Raw genomic sequence first — 17,811 nt, 5'->3', positions numbered from 1 at the left:
CTTACTACATCGCGACCCTACACTTGGGGTTGTGAAAAAATAACTCTTTATCCATAATGATTTAGATGTAAGTTCTTTTATAAGAATTGTTTGGAAAGGTGTATATAACCATGTAGAATAGTTAGATTTTGCAAAACTCTTGGATTAGCAATAATTACGAAAATGTCACTAACCTAGACCCCTGAATTCTAGATCATGTGGTTCCGACTATTCATTTAATGTGAAATTTTATACCATACCTATGTATCATAAATTAACTGTACATGTCAGTTTTCAGCCGTTAGATCATCATAGCAGTGGCCGAATTGGGAAATCAACCCCTAACCGTCGATCCTGATCCACCTGATCTTAGGATAGGCTTCAAATTTTGGACTTAACTCCTTACATTAGATGGAAAAATGAATGGATGGTGTAGATTTCTCCAGAACATCATGGTGGACCCCATAATAACCCAAGTTGTGCAAAATGCATGTGCACCAGTAGTGCACCAAACGCGAAGTCAGGTCAAACATGGTTCGACCCAGCTTCTTTCATGAAGGAAGACTCCTCTCCCTTTCTTCTCATTTTCCACTCACAATAGACGGACAACACCATTTTTAGAGATGTTCCCCCTCCCCAATCGAGATACACCCGGACGATCTGAACCATCCATCCTGTATAGGAGATTAGGCCAGTCAAAACCATGTTGACCACATACGCCCATGCATGCACACATGCCTGCAACAACGATCGTAATGAATCCTGTCCATACCCTTTGCTATGTTCGAACGATCGCAACGAGTTTAACTCTGTGGGCCACACCGAACTTGGATCGAAAAGATCTTACTCCGGGCCAAAATTTCGTGAAGAACCTAATGGAAGGTGCAAATCTAACAAACACTCAAGATTGTGGACCCCATCAAGTGATGCAGGCCAATCCGTTCCGCAACCGACAACTAGTGCATCCGAGTTCTCTGCATGTATGGCAATTGGGACTAAGATCTCGGCCCCGATCAGGGCTGTCCAAGCCTCATAAACACAGGATCCGATCCTTTCCATGGTGGAAAAAATGGATTGGAAGTGGGACCATGACCCGTCATGCCACTCTGATCAACGCTATGCGAGAAATAGGGTAACATAAATCGGTTGGATTCTGTCTTGCGTAGCGAAACTCCCTGCATAATATTTACGTAGGGCAACGGAGAATCTGCAAGAGGAGTCTAGAAGCCGCTCTTCAAGGCTATAAAATAATGTCGCTCGACATTCAAGAAGCACAATAAGAAGGCCATTGAAAAAGAAGGAGAAACGAGAGAGAGACGGCCAACCCTGCTGGACGTATCAACAAGAAAGAAAGAAAGAAAGAGAAAGAGAAAGAAAGAGAAGAAGAAAGAAAGGGAAGAAAAGAAAAGAAAGAGAAAGAGAAAGAGAAAGAGAAAGAGAGAGAAAGGAAAGAGAAAGAAAACAAAAGAAAAGAAAGAGAGAAGACAAAGAAAGAGAAAGAAAGAAATGAATAAAGGAAAAAGAAAGAAGAAAGAAAGGAGACTCCTGGCAGCAGACACAAGGGAGGAGATGATCAGTGACAAGCACCACACTCACCTAGTCCCTGAATCATGCCCAAGCCAAGGTAGGCCATCACCCACTCTTTTGTAGAAGTCTTCTTTGTTCTCTATCCGACGACATGATTTTAACCAACTAAAACCGAGTCAAGGTAAGGTTAAACTTCTTAAACTCACATTGGTGAGACACTTCCTAAACCAAGACAAATTATAATATTTAGTCAATAACATATAAAGGGGATTATATAAAGATCTAACCATTTAGATTGTAAAAACGCTACGTCAAAACACCAACACGTGACACCATTTTACAATCAAAGAAACATCTAAGGTGAGGGTTTTATCCTTTAGGCTTACATTAGTTTAAGTTGTTAAATTTTCATTGCCCTTACATGCCATCATGTTGTGTTATCTTACCTTTACATGCTTTTGTCTTATTTCTACCTCGCCTTAACATGCCTTCGTGTTACTTTGAATTCTTCCTGCAATTATATGTTTTACCATCAATTATTTGCCCTTTGAGATTATAGTATAATATTGCTTACAAGTTATCTTTCTGAATTTATATAAGGTCTTGGATACAAGCCTTGCCCTGCCTTATCAAATATATTTGAGTTGGCCCTGCCACTCTTCTCTTTATTGAGTTGGCCATTGTCACTCTCCTTATTAAAGAATCGGTCATTACTGCTCTTCTATTTATTGAGTTGGCCATTGCCACTTTCCTTACTAAAGAATCGGCCATTACCGCTCTTCTATTTATTAAGTTGGACATTGCCACTCTCCTTATTATTGAATCAGCCGTTACCGCTCTTCTATTTGTTATGTTGGCCATTGTCACTGTTTGAGTTGATCATTGTCACTCTTCTCTATATTGGCCTTATGCTATCTATCTTTAAAGGGCTTATGCATGTTTCTTGATTTCTAGAACCTCCATGATTTACTTTATATTCTCTATAAATGCAAGTACTATGTTGAGACTCCCTCTTCTAGTTGTGGACGTAATGCGTTTTCGGTAGCGGCCCTAAGGCAACACGTAATTCCATGTTTCACGGTCGATGGTGCACCAGTTGGTGTATGTAAATCGTTATATATACGTGTTACATCAATTCTTTTCTTTTGGGGGTTGCTTGTCGCAATTAGTCACTCCAATTCGGGTTACATGATTTACCTTGCATGATTAGCCACAATCGTCTTATGATAACCACATAAATCCATGTTAAATGTAGGACACGCTGGCGAATCTCCATAGTATGGGATGCGGGGTGAGTCAGATAACTATAATTGTATTTTACATTGTGGCGATCACTAAGTGTGATAAATCGCATATACTTTGCTAGACATGCATCTTATATAGATTGTTTGTGCATCGATACTTCTTGTGGTTGTGGAGTACGAGACGTATCAGAACCTTTACATTACTTTTATGAATCTTACTGTTAATCTTAAAGGATGATCATCACTATGAGTAGGACATTAACCCTCTCCCAACTGTACAGATGATGCAGCTGGTGTAAAGCTTGAAGACCTAGAGGACCATCTCCCTATAGAAGACAATACTAAAAGAATACAAAGATAGTTTTATTATTTAGTTTTATACTTCCGCTGCAAACTTCATTAATATAATAAGCTTCCATTGAGAAGGCATTTGATTATTTATTGAATTTCTTTACTCTGATGAAATAATCAATCTACACGATTTTATTCTTATAATTATTTACTTCATGAATGTAATTTGGATGTGATCCAAATGAAAAAAAAAATTAATAAGGTGCAATTTCTAAAGCATCCAAGTTTTACATTATTAACACCTGGTTTTCTCGGGCACGAGTATAAACTCTGGCCATGAAAATTCAAGATGTTACAACCTCCACCATATAATGGGTCAACTGGGTGTAGTTTCCCACCCTAAGATACATTTTATATGTGAAGATATGATTATATGTGAAGATATGGTGGAGGATGCGGTATGCCAGAAGCATGTTTGATGCTTTGAGGCAGTTTGTTAGCTCCCAAGACTTTTTCTCTCCATAAAGGAAGGTGGTCCTCTCTTCCATGCTCCTCAGCCTTGCCAAATACTTTTTCGGGATAGAAATCCACCCACGATGTACTCTAAGGGCACTGGTGATGGCATTAACATCAAATCGGTAGATACGTCTATCGCAATCAACATTGAACCTCATAAGCTCGAGTTGCAGGTTTCGTATAGTGGCGTAGAACCTTCGCACCAATGCCTCAGTTTCACTTTCTTCAACCACTAAAATTGAGTCCAAACCAAGTGCGGACAACCATTCGAGCGTTGGGTTGTCGGTGAACACATCATTAGTAACCCGACGCTCGAAACAAATGTGGCTATTAGCGAACCTCCCTAAATCTACGAAGGGACAGGAAGGCATTTCCTCTCGGGAAGTCAATGGTCCTCCGCAACTATGACCCATGGCCTTCTTTGTGTGAGCGTGGCGAGGCTTGATGAAGAAGCCCCCGAATCATTCTTCCTCTTTGCCCGATGTTCTCGGAGGGGGCTTTCTTCTTCCACAGTGGTCCTTTTCGTCACCATCAACAAATAAAAGATAGAGATCACGAACCAGGAAGAAATGAGAGAGAGGAAAGTCACCATCTTGGAGTTGTATCCTTAGTACCGAGTTAGAAATCAAGAAATCTGACACTCTCGAGAGCTTTTAGAAGGCTGAAAGGGATGGGCTTTCTATTTGGGAGTGAGAGGGAGCTAGAGGAATGGGAAATGTGAGAAAAAAAATGAAGCCCTAAGGGCTTTATATCCTCCCACACATGTACACAGAAAATCGGGTTCATGGTCAACCATGACTCGCTGTCCAATTCACAGTCGATCTTGGGTTTTCACGATCGACCATGGACTTCACATTCTGGTTCCCCACTGGGCTTACACGGTCAATCGTGAATTTTCATGGTCGACCATGAATATGGACATCCTAAGGTCGACCGTGCATTATCACAGTTGCATTTCATGGTCGACTATCACTGTATGGACATCCCAGGGTTAACCATGCATTATCATGGTTGATCGTGCATTATCATTCATTGTCTTTCATGATTAACCATGGGTTTTTGCAGTCGACCGTGACTCTCTGGACATCCCAGGGCTGACCTTGCATTATCACGGTCGACCATGCATTATCAGTTATTGTGTTTCACGGTCTACTATGCACTTTCACGGTCAACCATGACTCTTTAGACATTCTACTATGCACTTTCACGGTCAACCATGACTCTTTAGACATTCTTTCCTTGAATGTTGTCCAACTAATCCATGGTCGATCATGGATTTTCATGGTCGACCTTTACTACCTGGACACAAATCACTCGGAAAGCTCAACTCCTAACTTCTCCCCCTTCATTACTTCTTCTTTGCTTTATTTCACCTTCCAAGGAGGTACCTTAGCCAATTACAAACTAAGAGCTATACTATGGGCTTAATCACTATGACTAAGGCACTCCAAATCACCCTTTTTTTTTCAAAACTTGACTTCGACCACCAAATACTCAAGAATTTATTCCTAATGTGAGAATTAAAAAGGGACCATAATCTATCAAACGCCACTAAAATGTGCATTAGAATGAGCATGCATTTCATCATACATGTGAGCTACTAACAATAACACAAACATGGATCTTTATATCAAAGCATTTAGGGAAACTAAGGACTTTTCCAAAATAAAAAAGAGACCATAATCTATCACCCTCAAGGGTTGATAAATGGAAACCTAGGAGAATAGTCCACACCTTACGTGATCTCACGGAACTTAGCTTTGCTCCTAGGGTTAGGGCTTTGGGAGGAATTAGTGAAACCTAAACAATTCAAACAATCCATTTTTTTGTGAGGATCATGCATTTATATATTGACAAGCATAAGTCATTGACTGAAGCATAAGACTCGATAAACGACAACCTACGAATCATGGTCTGCACCTTTTGCTAGCTTGTCGGACTTGGACTTACTTATAGGGTTAGAGTTTTATGGAAAGATCGTCAACCACCTAAACAAGCACAAGAGCTTTGTAAGATTTGGATGCAATCAACTACAAGACCTAAACCTACAAACGTGATTCACCGATTACCTCTAATTGTCGCTAAAGAGACTTTGATGTCACGGTTAGCTCGCAGATTGAATGGTAGAAGGGACAACTCTTTTGACCAATCTCTCTCTCTCTCTCTCTCTCTCTCTCTCTCTCTCTCCTCTTTTCTCTTCTGTCTCTCACTCTCAAAGGTTAGGGTTACAAATTCGTATGGGGAGTGCCATAATGTGAACAAATAGCCCTTAAATGACCCTTTATCTAACATATTAACACTATGGGACGTTGTTTCCAACCAACGGGGTCCCATGGGGGCTTACGGGTTCATCTACACCAAGGGGTAGATACCTTAATAAGAGATCTATGTTCAGACAAAACCATACGGTGATCCCATGCATCGATCAGCCATGAGGGCCTTATCTTTGATTGACGATCATCGATAATTGATCAGGGTTGTAGCTATATAAATATGTACAGGGAAGTGTCATTGGCCTACACCCTAAGTTTGGTTGTAAACCAGAAGCCTGAAAGTTACAACTTTGCAAAAGATCGTAAAGGGTTGCAGCTATACGAATTTGGCTAACACTTGCTGGTGGTCGATTTTCGACTGTACGTGTGAGGGCATGCTAGAATTGGAATTGCAGTTCAATTCAAACTGAATAACTAACCCCAAGCGCTAAGATAGGTAGACATGTAGTGTATGACCGAGATCTCATCATCCTCCTATTCAACCACTCGCTCAATCTGTAAACAAGAACAGGCGATATTCAGAGGGTAGGGTTTGTCTTACTGAATTTGTTTTTCTATTTATAGCTTTGATCTTACTATATAGATCCTTCCCACGTTTTGACAGTTACTATAACTATTCACCACTATTTAGCTTCCTATGTTTCCTCTTTTGTCATCTATCATGTAACCACTTCTTCATTATTAGTCTTCCATCAAGCTGCTTAAACAATGACTGGCATCGTTTGATACATTCCTGCATTGTTACCAAGAAATCTACTTCGTATATCTATGCAAATCTTCAACTAAGCCATGCAAATACGTACAGATCACATGTAAGTTATCATTATTGGTTCTAATCAGGAATGGCAAAAATGGGGACGAACAACACTGTCACAACTTGCTACCCACAATGGACGTGGGAAAATCTATCGATTTTTATCCAAGGCATTCACACATCCCATGTATAGGTGAAAATTCATCGAGTATAGGTGAAATTTGACAAAACCACCATTCACAAACAAATTAACATTCACCAATAATTTAATTCACAATTCACAAATAAATCACCATTCATGATTAATTTAATTCACAATTCACTAACAAATCACCCTTCATTATTAATTTAATACAAGATATCATTCACAACATAATACAATATATCACAATATTTCCCTCTTCCTCCCATGCCTAGATAAATCTCCTCTATAGTCAACACTCAAATAATCATACGCCAATAAATTCCTAAAAATTGGAGTGTATTGTTGCAACTCTTTTTCTACTAAAACTTGACCGTTGCACAATATGTCGATATATTTCATTACAAATATGTCGCAATCATAACCATTCATCTGTTTGGGTAGAAAAATCTCTTCTTTGACGGTCCAGTTCTACCCGTCAAGCTCAGACGTATCTCTTGTAGCATGGAAGATTATTGGGAGTCCCTCAGTCATGATCTTGATCTCTTTCTTGTATTTACTGATTGCCTTAGTTCATAGACTATCAAGAATAATAATATCTCTTTTTGGTGGGTGGATGACCATTAGAATCCAATGTTTATTCCCATGGTTCACTGGTACATATACCTGTCCATGTTTTTAATATATGTGTGTGTGTGTGTGTGTGTGTGTGTGTGTGTATCATTAAAGACAAGATGGAAAAAGGTATACCCAGTGTGGAAAAGTTTTAACGAAAACATTGCCCATTCTTATCACTACATGCTTTGTGGGGCCCACCATGATGTAAGTGTTTTATCCACACCGTTCATAGTTTTTCTCATATCATTTTAAGGTATGAGTAAAAAACTGAGGCAGGTATAGGGCTTAAGTGGACCACAATGTGGGGATCGAACTTCCACCATTAAAAACTTGTTGGAAGTTGGAGAAGTTTCGAATCAAGATGATATTTTTTTTTCACTTCTTTCACGTCTACATGACCTTATAAATTGGTTGGATGGTCTAAGAAAATCACGGTGGCCTTTAAAAAGGTTTCAACTATGGGTGTCATCATCACTGCAACTTCCTTTAGTGTGGTCCACTGGAGCTATGGACCTGCTTCATTGTTACGATCATACCTTAAAATGATATAAGAAAAGCGATGAATGGCGTGGATAAAAAAAAACTTACATCATGGTGGGCCCCACAGAGCCCTGCCCGGATGGATTACCGTCCAGGCGGGAGTAGGACGCAATCCACATCCATCACTACATGGCCTTGACTACTTGTTGTTGCCTAATAATATAAAAAATGGCAACCTTCTCAATTTCTAACACTTTTCACTCCAAGTTGGTGCCTTGGTCCTAATATTTTCTTCATTTCAGGAGATTGCTTTTGAGACATTTATATTATAAATATAATCAAATATTACTACAAATCTCATAAAAATGGAAAACATATTAACCATAATCCAAAGTCAACATTTACTAAAAATTAAGCGGGGCAGAACTTGCAATCTTGAGGATATGTTGTTCAAATTTCATTATGTCTTTTCTCCAAGAATGAAATGTATTTTTGTCAATAGTCTAATCAATAAAATAGGATGATTCAGCTCAAAACTGATATAAGAGCTAAATATTTTAAATCAATGCATATATATTGAGAATACTTACAACGCTATCAACTCATTCATCTTTCACCCATATTGATCCGAATTAAATTCCTCCTACCAAGTGTTTGTTTGCATCATATCAATCCTCAAATTCTTTAACTTTCTCCTCCAATAACACTCTAAATGGGTCCATCTAGGCCTGAAAGGATATATGAGAAGTACACAAGTCTTTGGATTCTTCAGAGCCAATGATGATGATGGGAGTTGTCGGAAGGGTAGACAAGGACAAAAAAAGGAGAAACCTTATAATAAGAAAGCTTCAAGAGCCTTTTTGGTCTCCCTTCATAAGTAGGAGTAGTAATCGTTGCTTCCTCTTCTTTCTCTACTACAATAGAGGGTTGTCTCTCCATCTCTTTTGTATCCTCTATCACAATAAATGATTGAATATCCACCTCTTCCTTTCCCTCTTCTGTATCCTCTACTTCCCTCTCCTTATTCAACTCCTCCTCCTTTAACTCTTCCCTCTCCTTCTTCAACTCCTCCTTCCCCTTCAACTCTTACCTCTCCTTCTTCAACATTTCCTTCATCTTCTTTAACTCTTCCTTTTCCTTCAAATCTTCCCTCTCATTCTTCACATTCCCTCTCCTTCTTTAACTCTTACATCTCTTTCTTCAACTTTACCATCTCCTCCCTCATTTCTTCAACCAATTCATATCTATTACCATTCTCCTCTCCCTCTCCCTCTACCACTCCATATCCTTCCCTATCTACTTCGTCATCCTCATCTTTGTCCTCCCCATCTTCCTCCTCATCATCTTCGTCTTCCCCATCCACCTCCACCGTCATTTCAATATAACCCGCTTTAATTTCCTATAAAATGTAACAATGCAATATCAGAGATGTAATATATTAAAGAAATTAATAATCTTTTGTAACGTCTCGAAAAAAAATCCGTACAAAGACCCGAGTACCACCTCAGGCAGAAATCACCCAGGACCAAAAACCTTTAGAAATTAGGTTAAAGTTAGTAAGTGCTAAACTAGAGTGCTGAACTAGAGTGCTTGTGAAAGTTAGTAAGTACCAAAAACTTTTACGGATGCCACCAAGATGTGTGAGGGTTGCTTGATAGATCTAGGGAGCAAGACGATATGCATTGACTTGATTGTCACCACGATATACTATTTCGACGTCATCCTTGGTATGGATTGGCTGACTGAAGTGAGGGCCGAAATTGACTACGAGATCTGTAATGACCCGAAAAATTTCGTGCTAAGACCCGAGTATTGCATCTATTTTCCTTAAAAGTTATTTGTGGGTTAATTAGCACTAAACTCAATTGCTTGTGAAATTTGCATCAATCACTTTAAATTTGATCTGCAAGACTCAAAACCTGTAGAATTGTTAGTGCTATATTACTCTAAAATTTGGGATTCAACACTAAATCCAGTTGCTCTCGGGAATTTTTAGAAGCTTTGGATCGGACCTGGACCGCGCGTCGAAAGTCCGATAGCGATGATTTTAGACAGTTATGGTCACCATGTTGGGCTTGACTATCACCTCAAAAATCAAGTCCAGATGATGTCCTGAGTCAATTTGCTTGAGTCCGGAGTGAAGAGGGTGAGAACGGTGAGAAATTAAATATGATTTTATGAAATCTGAGTCGTGTTGCTTGCGCGATGATTTTAAACAATCTGATCGTTGGATTCTGACCCAATTTCACCCTCGGATCAGGGAAGATGGCCCAAACATGTCATAGTGCTTGTGGACCTGATCGAGCTTCAGTGACCGTTGAATTGAGAGTGGTCCGCCACGGCTGATCTGTAAATCCGATCGGTACGAAAACTCAGCCTGACCTAGATCCATGGTCAATGAGCTTAATTCTGACTGCACGTGCAGAAAAGACCACCAGAAGTGTTCTATTGGATCGAGAGAGGCCTGATTTGGTTATAACCTAAGTATACCTTGGCCCTGGGGCTATTTTTATCAATGATAGGCCTATATAAAGACCTTAAAACCCTCACTCTCTTTCCTATACAAATTTCCTAACCCTAGCTAAGAAAGAGAGAGAAAAAGAGAGAGGAAAGTAAGAGAGAAGTTGGTGAATCATTAGAGATTCTTTCTTGTTTCCCTGCATCCTTAAACTATCACTTCTGAATCGTTGTTCCGGCGATTCTAAGTTCATCCTGGGGTAAGTTAATATAACCCTAATCTGTTTAGAGCTTAGAATAGTCTATGTGTTGATGTAGCTCATTACTATTCTTGCCTTAGGTTATCTAGTTGCCGTTGACGAAGACATATCGTCTGAATCAGTTCGGTGTGCTTTTTCTGGTTTAAGGTGCAGACTATATTCGTATAGGTTATGGTTTTCAAGGCTTTCAATGTCAGATAATGATTTATTATTGTTATGGGTGTAATTTCACATGCCAAATGCGATGTTTATAGTGCGTTCCTGATATATATGAGTTATGTTGAGATTTGTGTATTCTGTGTATGTAGAAAGTATCGTATACGTAGATAATACGAACATGTGTTTTCCATGATTAATTGTCGTATACTTGTGCTAGTTGTATGTGTGCCAACTCCTTGGCAAAAGGAATTGTCTAAATGTATGTTCTCACCAACATACGTCATATATGTTGAACTATGTAGTCTAAGTGTTTGTAGAAATGTCTGAATGGTCTAAAGTGTGATATATTATCCTATTTGCAGGCGTTGAGAAGCGATTCTTAACTCTCCTATTGGTGTGTATGATTTCCTACATGTAAGTCACATTCTGTTGTTTAACTTCAAGTATTACTTATGTGTACATCTATGTTAAGTTGATATTCTTCAAATGCTCACATACTACATGATTTGAATTGTTGTTCCATTACTGTTATAAATTGTTATATGCATATCTGTTATAATGGAATGTGTTTGAGACTATGAAATAGTCTAGGAAATCAGTAATCGGCCATGAGTTCGTGGCTGAGGTTGCTTTCACCATGAAGAACGTGATTTGACGAACCTGAGTCGTATTAGAGTTGTCGGTAGTGGTTTGGCCACACGGAGTATTTGCGCACTCTATGTCGTTCAACTCAACGTGCGCTCGTGCTAGTCGAGTTCGTCAAGTAACCCGATTGTCCCAATGTATGTTAACCATGTATGGACGATATTGCTTGAATATAGGGTACCAAACTTATCAATAAAATCCCGTTAACCATTGTACCTTGATCCGCTAAGACTCATGAGTTGGACATGGTGGTATGAGACACCGGACACCCCACCTACGCTGGGGTGATGAACCTCCCTATAGTGACCACAGTGAGCACACCGGACTCGTGAGCCGAATTATGGTGGTATGGGACACTATATTCGCTCTGTCGGCCTACGTTGATTGGTGACGAGCCCTTTGTAGTGACCTCGAGCATACCTTGATACGGCATTAAGGCGACGAGCCTTAGAGTAGTAACGAAGGTATGATAGGCGTGCATTGATTGGTGACGAGCCCTTTGCAGCGACCTAGAACCATATGATCGTATGAGATTGCCTAGGACTGACGACCCTAAAATGGATCGCTATTTGGGAATTGATATGAGGAAGGTACTTTAGCTTTCCAATCCTGCTGTATGAAAAGGACTAATAACAACTTGGTATTCATGTTCATGCACCGCATTGCATGTGCATAGCAATTGTTGGCACTACGGGAGGTTGTCATACGTAATGTAAGATGAAGACGCTGAGGGAGTGCAGGCGAGGGCATGCATCATTTATACATACATCCTTGCATTAACAAGAGTACTTTAGACGTGTTTAATTGTATTGCCTTATCATTACTGCTTGATTGATTTGATATCATGTAAACTTTTACTGTATAGTTCCACTAAGTTGATCACTCACTCTCACGTTCTGGGGCAGTGTTTCAACACCAACCAGACCCTGTCTTAGATGCAGATGTTGATGCGACTCCTGAGGCAGAGCAGGATTACGAGGATGATGAGGACGCGTTTTCTTTCATGCAGTTCTCAGGCGGGTTCATGTGAGCCATGTCCTGATATGCGGGGATTCTGGATTTTCTTTGTAATTGTAATAGATGATGTCATTTAATACTTGTACTTTTGAAAGCAACACTTGTAAGTATGACCTGGCATGTATACGTATTTCAGGGACTTGCACATATACACAAATGTTTCTTTAAGTCTTCCGCTTGTGTCTTTCACTTATCTCTAAATTATGTTTGCAGTTTGGCTTAATCTATTCCATGTTTTATGTACTCTTACAGACAACATACATCCATCATTAAATATGTTGCATAAGTGATGTTTTGAAACTCAGGAGCTGAGTTATGCTTGACCCCTGAATTTCAGGACGTTACAAGATCCGATTGGTGACAGCTCACAGACCTGAGGGCACACCCTTTACGTTCCCCGTGCAGTTCAATTGCCCTTTTTGAGTCCTTTATTATTCTTCCTTACTGAAGAATGTTGATGGCCTGGTACTTGAAGACACACTAGTGGTTCGAGAGTTTGAGGATGTGTTCAGTAAGATACCTGGACTACCTCCTCGGCGCGAGATCGACTTCACTATCGACCTTGTGCCCGATGCGACACCAATATCTCTTCCGACGTATCGCATGGCTCCATGTGAGATGGAGGAACTAAGGAAACAGATCAACAATCTGTTAGATGCTGACTTCATATGGCCGAGTGTGTCTCCTTGGGGAGCACCCGTGTTATTTGTGAAGAAGGACGGTTCACTGCGATTGTGTATTGATTATCGCAAGTTGAACCAATTGACAGTGAAGAACAAGTATCCCTTGCCTAGGATAGATGATATGTTCGATCAGTTGAAAGGAGCGCAGCATTTTTCAAAGGTTGATATACAGTTAGGGTATCATCAATTGCGTGTCAAGGATGAGGACGTGCAGAAGACAGCTTTCAAGACCAGTTTTGCGCACTACGAGTTTCTCGTGATGCCATTCGGCCTTACGAACGCACCAGCCATGTTCATGGACTTGATGAACAGGGTATTTCGGCCGTTCCTCTACCGATTCATCATTGTGTTTATTGATGACATCTTGATATACTCCAAGAGTCGGGAAGAGCACGAGGAACACCTGCAAGTAGTCATGGATACTCTGAGGAAGAACCAGTTGTTTGCACAATATAAGAAGTGTGACTTCTGGAAAGAAGAAGTCAAGTTCCTGGGACATGTGGTGTCCAGAGAAGGGATAGCTATGGACCTTGCTAAGGTAGACGCAGTTCAGGAGTGGGAGCAGCCCGGTTCAGTTACCAAGGTGAGGAGTTTTTTCGGTTTGGCAGGTTACTATCGACGATTCATTCGGGATTTTTTGAAGATAGCCAGACCTTTGTCTCAGTTGACACAGAAAGATTTGAAGTTCACCTGGAATGAAAAGGCAGAAGCAGCTTTTCAGGAGCTGAAGGATAGGTAGACGTCCGCCCCTCTGCTAGTATTGCCAGAGCAAGGGGTCAAGTATGTCATATATACAGACCCATCTCATGTTGGTTTGGGTTGTGTCCTTATGCAAAAGGACAGGGTGATTGCATATGCCTCGAGACAGTTGAGGAAATATGAGGAGAATTACCCGACGCACGACCTGGAGTTGGCAGCCGTCATCTTTGCACTGAAGCTCTGGAGACATTACCTCTACGGAGAGGAGTTCGAGCTCTTTTGCGACCACAAGAGCCTCAGATACATATTCACTCAGCGAGACCTGAATATGAGGCAGTGACGATAGATGGAGACCCTAAAGGACTTCAAGTTCGAAGTCTCTTACCATCCTAACAAGGCCAACCTTGTGGCAGACGCGTTGAGCCGCAAGAAGGCATTGGCATTTGCGGCTCCGTTGATGGTAGCAGAGTGGGACATGGTAGAATTTGTGCGAGACTTTGAGCAGAAACTCACGGTGGAGGAGCCGTATGAGGGCATCGCACATATTCGAGTACAGCCCCTCATTGATGACAGGATCATCGCGGCTCAGGCAGATGGTGAGCTATTGGCGAAGATGAGAGGGCAAGTTAGTGCAGATAAGGATTCAAAGTGGAGCATTGGTATGGAAGGGGGCTTACATTACCATGGCCGCCTATGCGTCTCGAACCTCCCTGACTTGAGGAAGGAAGTTCTTGAGGCCGCTCATGATTCTAGGATGGCTATGCATCCAGGCAGTACGAAGATGTATCGTGACATGAAGAGGTTGTACTGGTGGGACAATATGAAGGCTCACATAGCAGATTACCTGTCCCGTTGTCTCACGTGCCAGCAGGTCAAGGCAGAGCATCGCCGACCTCTGGTTTGCTTCAGCCCATGCCTATAGCTGAATGGAAGTGAGACTTTATCTCTATGGATTTCATCTCAGGGCTGTCGAAGACGAGGAAGGGTTATGACTCCATTTGGGTGATCATGGACTGGTTAACGAAATCGGCTCATTTCCTCCCTATCAGAGTTTCGAACTCCGCAGACGAGTTGGCTAGGTTGTACATCAAGGAGATTATACGTCTGCATGGAGTTCCCTTGGAGATAGTGTCGGACCGAGACACGCGATTCACATCTATCTTCTGGACTTGTATCTAGGAAGCGATGGGTGTGAAGTTGAAGTTCAGTACCGCGTTCCACCCACAGACTAACGGGCAGACGGAACGGGTGAATCAGATTCTGGAAGATATGTTGTGGGCCTGTGTGCTGGATTTCAAGGACAGTTGGGATGACTATCTTCCTTATGCAGAGTTCGCCTATAACAACAGCTTCCAGGCGAGTATTGGCATGGCTCCTTACGAGGCACTGTATGGGCGTCCGTGTAGGGCATCGCATTACTGGGTAGAGGTTGGCGAGAAGAGTTTGATTGGTCCGGAGTTAGTTCAAGCGACTTTAGAGAAAGTCGACATTATCAGGCGCCGACTTCTGAAAGCGCAGAGCAGACAGAAGAGCTACGCCGATACGATGCGGCGACCGCTAGAGTTCGAGGTCGGAGACCATGTATTCCTCAGAGTTTTCCCTATGAAGAGAGTCCTTCGGTCTGGAAAGAAGAGGAAGCTTACGCCTCAATTTATTGACCCATTCCAGATACTTGATCGAGTGAGGGTGGTGGCGTACCGCCTTGCGTTGCCCACACCACTTGTGGGTGTGCATAACGTGTTTCATGTTTCTATCTTTGAATAAATACGTTCCTGATCCTTCTCACATTATCAAATGGGAGCAAGTGCAGTTGAGCGAGGATGCTGCATATATACTGTGGACGCATATATATGTTGCGTATCCTAGACAGGAAGGAATAAGTGTTGCGTAGCAAAGTTATTCCACTTGGGAAAGTGCTGTGGATGCATCACACGGAAGAAGAGACTACTTGGGAGATAGAAGCCGAGGTTCGAAAGAACTACTCTCAAATTCTCAAGGAGTATGAAAAGGTACTAATTTCGAAGATAAAATTTTTCTTTAAGGGGGGTAGATTGTAACGTCTCGAAAAAATCAGTAGAAGGACCCGAGTACCACCTCAGGTAGAAATCACCTAGGACTAAAACCTTTAGAAATTAGGTTAATATTAGCAAGTGCTAAACTAGAGTGCTTGTGAAATTAGCACTAATCACTTTAAATATGATCTGCAAGACCTAAACCATGCAGTATCATTGACACTATGTTACCCTGAAATCTAGAATCCGTCTTTAAACCTAGTTGCTCTCGGGAGCACGCTGAAACTCCATATCGGACCTGGACCACACGTCGAAAGTCTGATGACCGTAAAACTATACAGTTATGACCGCATGACTGGACTTGACAACCTCCTCAGAAATGAAGTCTTAATTGTGTCTAGAAATGTACAACTTGAGCCTGGAGCGAAGAGTGTGAGAAACATGAAAATATTTAGAAATAAAAATCTGAATTTAAGTAATCTGAGTCGTGTCACTTGCGGGCCAAATATAAGGATTCAGACCATCAGAATCTGACCGAAAAACACCCTCGGATTAGGAGAAATGTCCCACACATGTCGGTGTACTTGTGACCCTGATCGAGTGACCGTTGAACTGAAACTGGTCTGCCACGGTCGATCTGTAAATCTGATCGGAACGAAAACTCAGCCTGACCTAGATCCATGGTCAGGGAGCTTAAGTCCGACCGCACGTGGAAAAGGGGCCACCAGAAGTGCTCCGTTGGACCGGAACAGTCCATATTTGGATATAACCTAAGTATACCTTGGCCCTAGGGCCATTTCCATCAAACTTGGGCCTATATAAGGACCTTAAACCCCCTCTCTCATATCCCATACGAATTTGAGAAAACCTTCGGAGAGAGAGAAGAGAAAAGAGAAAGGAAAAAAGAGAAAGTGAGAGTGAGAGTTGGAAGTTCTTCCTAGGATTCGATTCCGTTACTCCACGCACTCAACTACCTTTCCTATAGCGCTATACAGGCGATTCCGATGCCCTTCTGAGGTAACCAAACCTAACCCTAATCTGTTTTAGGGTTTCAGATAGTGTAAGTTATGAAATAACTAACCTAATTTATGCTATAGGTTGCCAATCTGCCGTAGACAAAGACTTAGCTTTAAAACTGAGTTCGTTACGAGTCTACCGGCGAAAGGTGCGGACTATAAACATATAGGTTATGGTTTTCAAGGCTTTCAATGTCGGTTAATGGTTTATTACTGATGTGGGTGTTATTTCACATGCCAAATGCGATGTTTGTTTCGCATTTTAGATATGTATGAATTATGTGGAGTTTAGTGTATTCCATGTATTTGTAGAAAAGACCGTATACGTATGGAATTTGAAATTACGTTTGCCATGATTAATTGTCAGGTGATTATGCTAGTTGCATGTGTAACAACTCCTTGATGAAAGGATTTGCCCTAAGACGTGCTATCACCAACATACGTCATGTATGTTGGAATATGTAGTCCAAGTGTTTGTAGAAATGTCTGAATGAACGAGTGTGTGATATATTGTACTTTATATGGGCGTTGAGAAGAGATTCTTAACTATCTTAACGATGTGTATAATTTCCTCCATGTAATTTGTATTCTTTGTCTGCTTTACTTAGACACTGCATGTGTGTGAATTCATGTTTTAGTTGAAATCTATCAAATGCTCACATGCTTGTATGATTGGAATTGTTGATCCATTACTGTTTTGATTAGCTTATATAATTATCCGTTATAATTGAATGTGTCTGGGACTACGGAATAGTCCAGGTAATCGGTAACAGGCACTGAATAGGTGGCTGAGGTTGTCTCGCCACATAGGACGTGTTCGATGAACACAAGTCGTACCTTGGTTGTCGGCAGCGGTTCGGCCACACGGAGTGCTTACGCACTTCATGTTGGTCAATTTAATGTGCGCTCGTACTAGTCGAGCTCATCAAGTAACCCGATTGACCCGATGTATGTTCACCATGTATGGACGCTACTGTTTGAATCTAGGGTACCAAACTTACCAGTGAAAAACCTTTAAAACCTTGATACCTCAATCCGC

Source organism: Magnolia sinica, chromosome 8 (assembly GCF_029962835.1).
Source record: "Magnolia sinica isolate HGM2019 chromosome 8, MsV1, whole genome shotgun sequence".
Taxonomy (NCBI): Eukaryota; Viridiplantae; Streptophyta; class Magnoliopsida; order Magnoliales; family Magnoliaceae; genus Magnolia; species Magnolia sinica.
The sequence above is the reverse complement of the archived record's forward strand: the minus strand, read 5'-3'. Positions refer to the sequence as shown.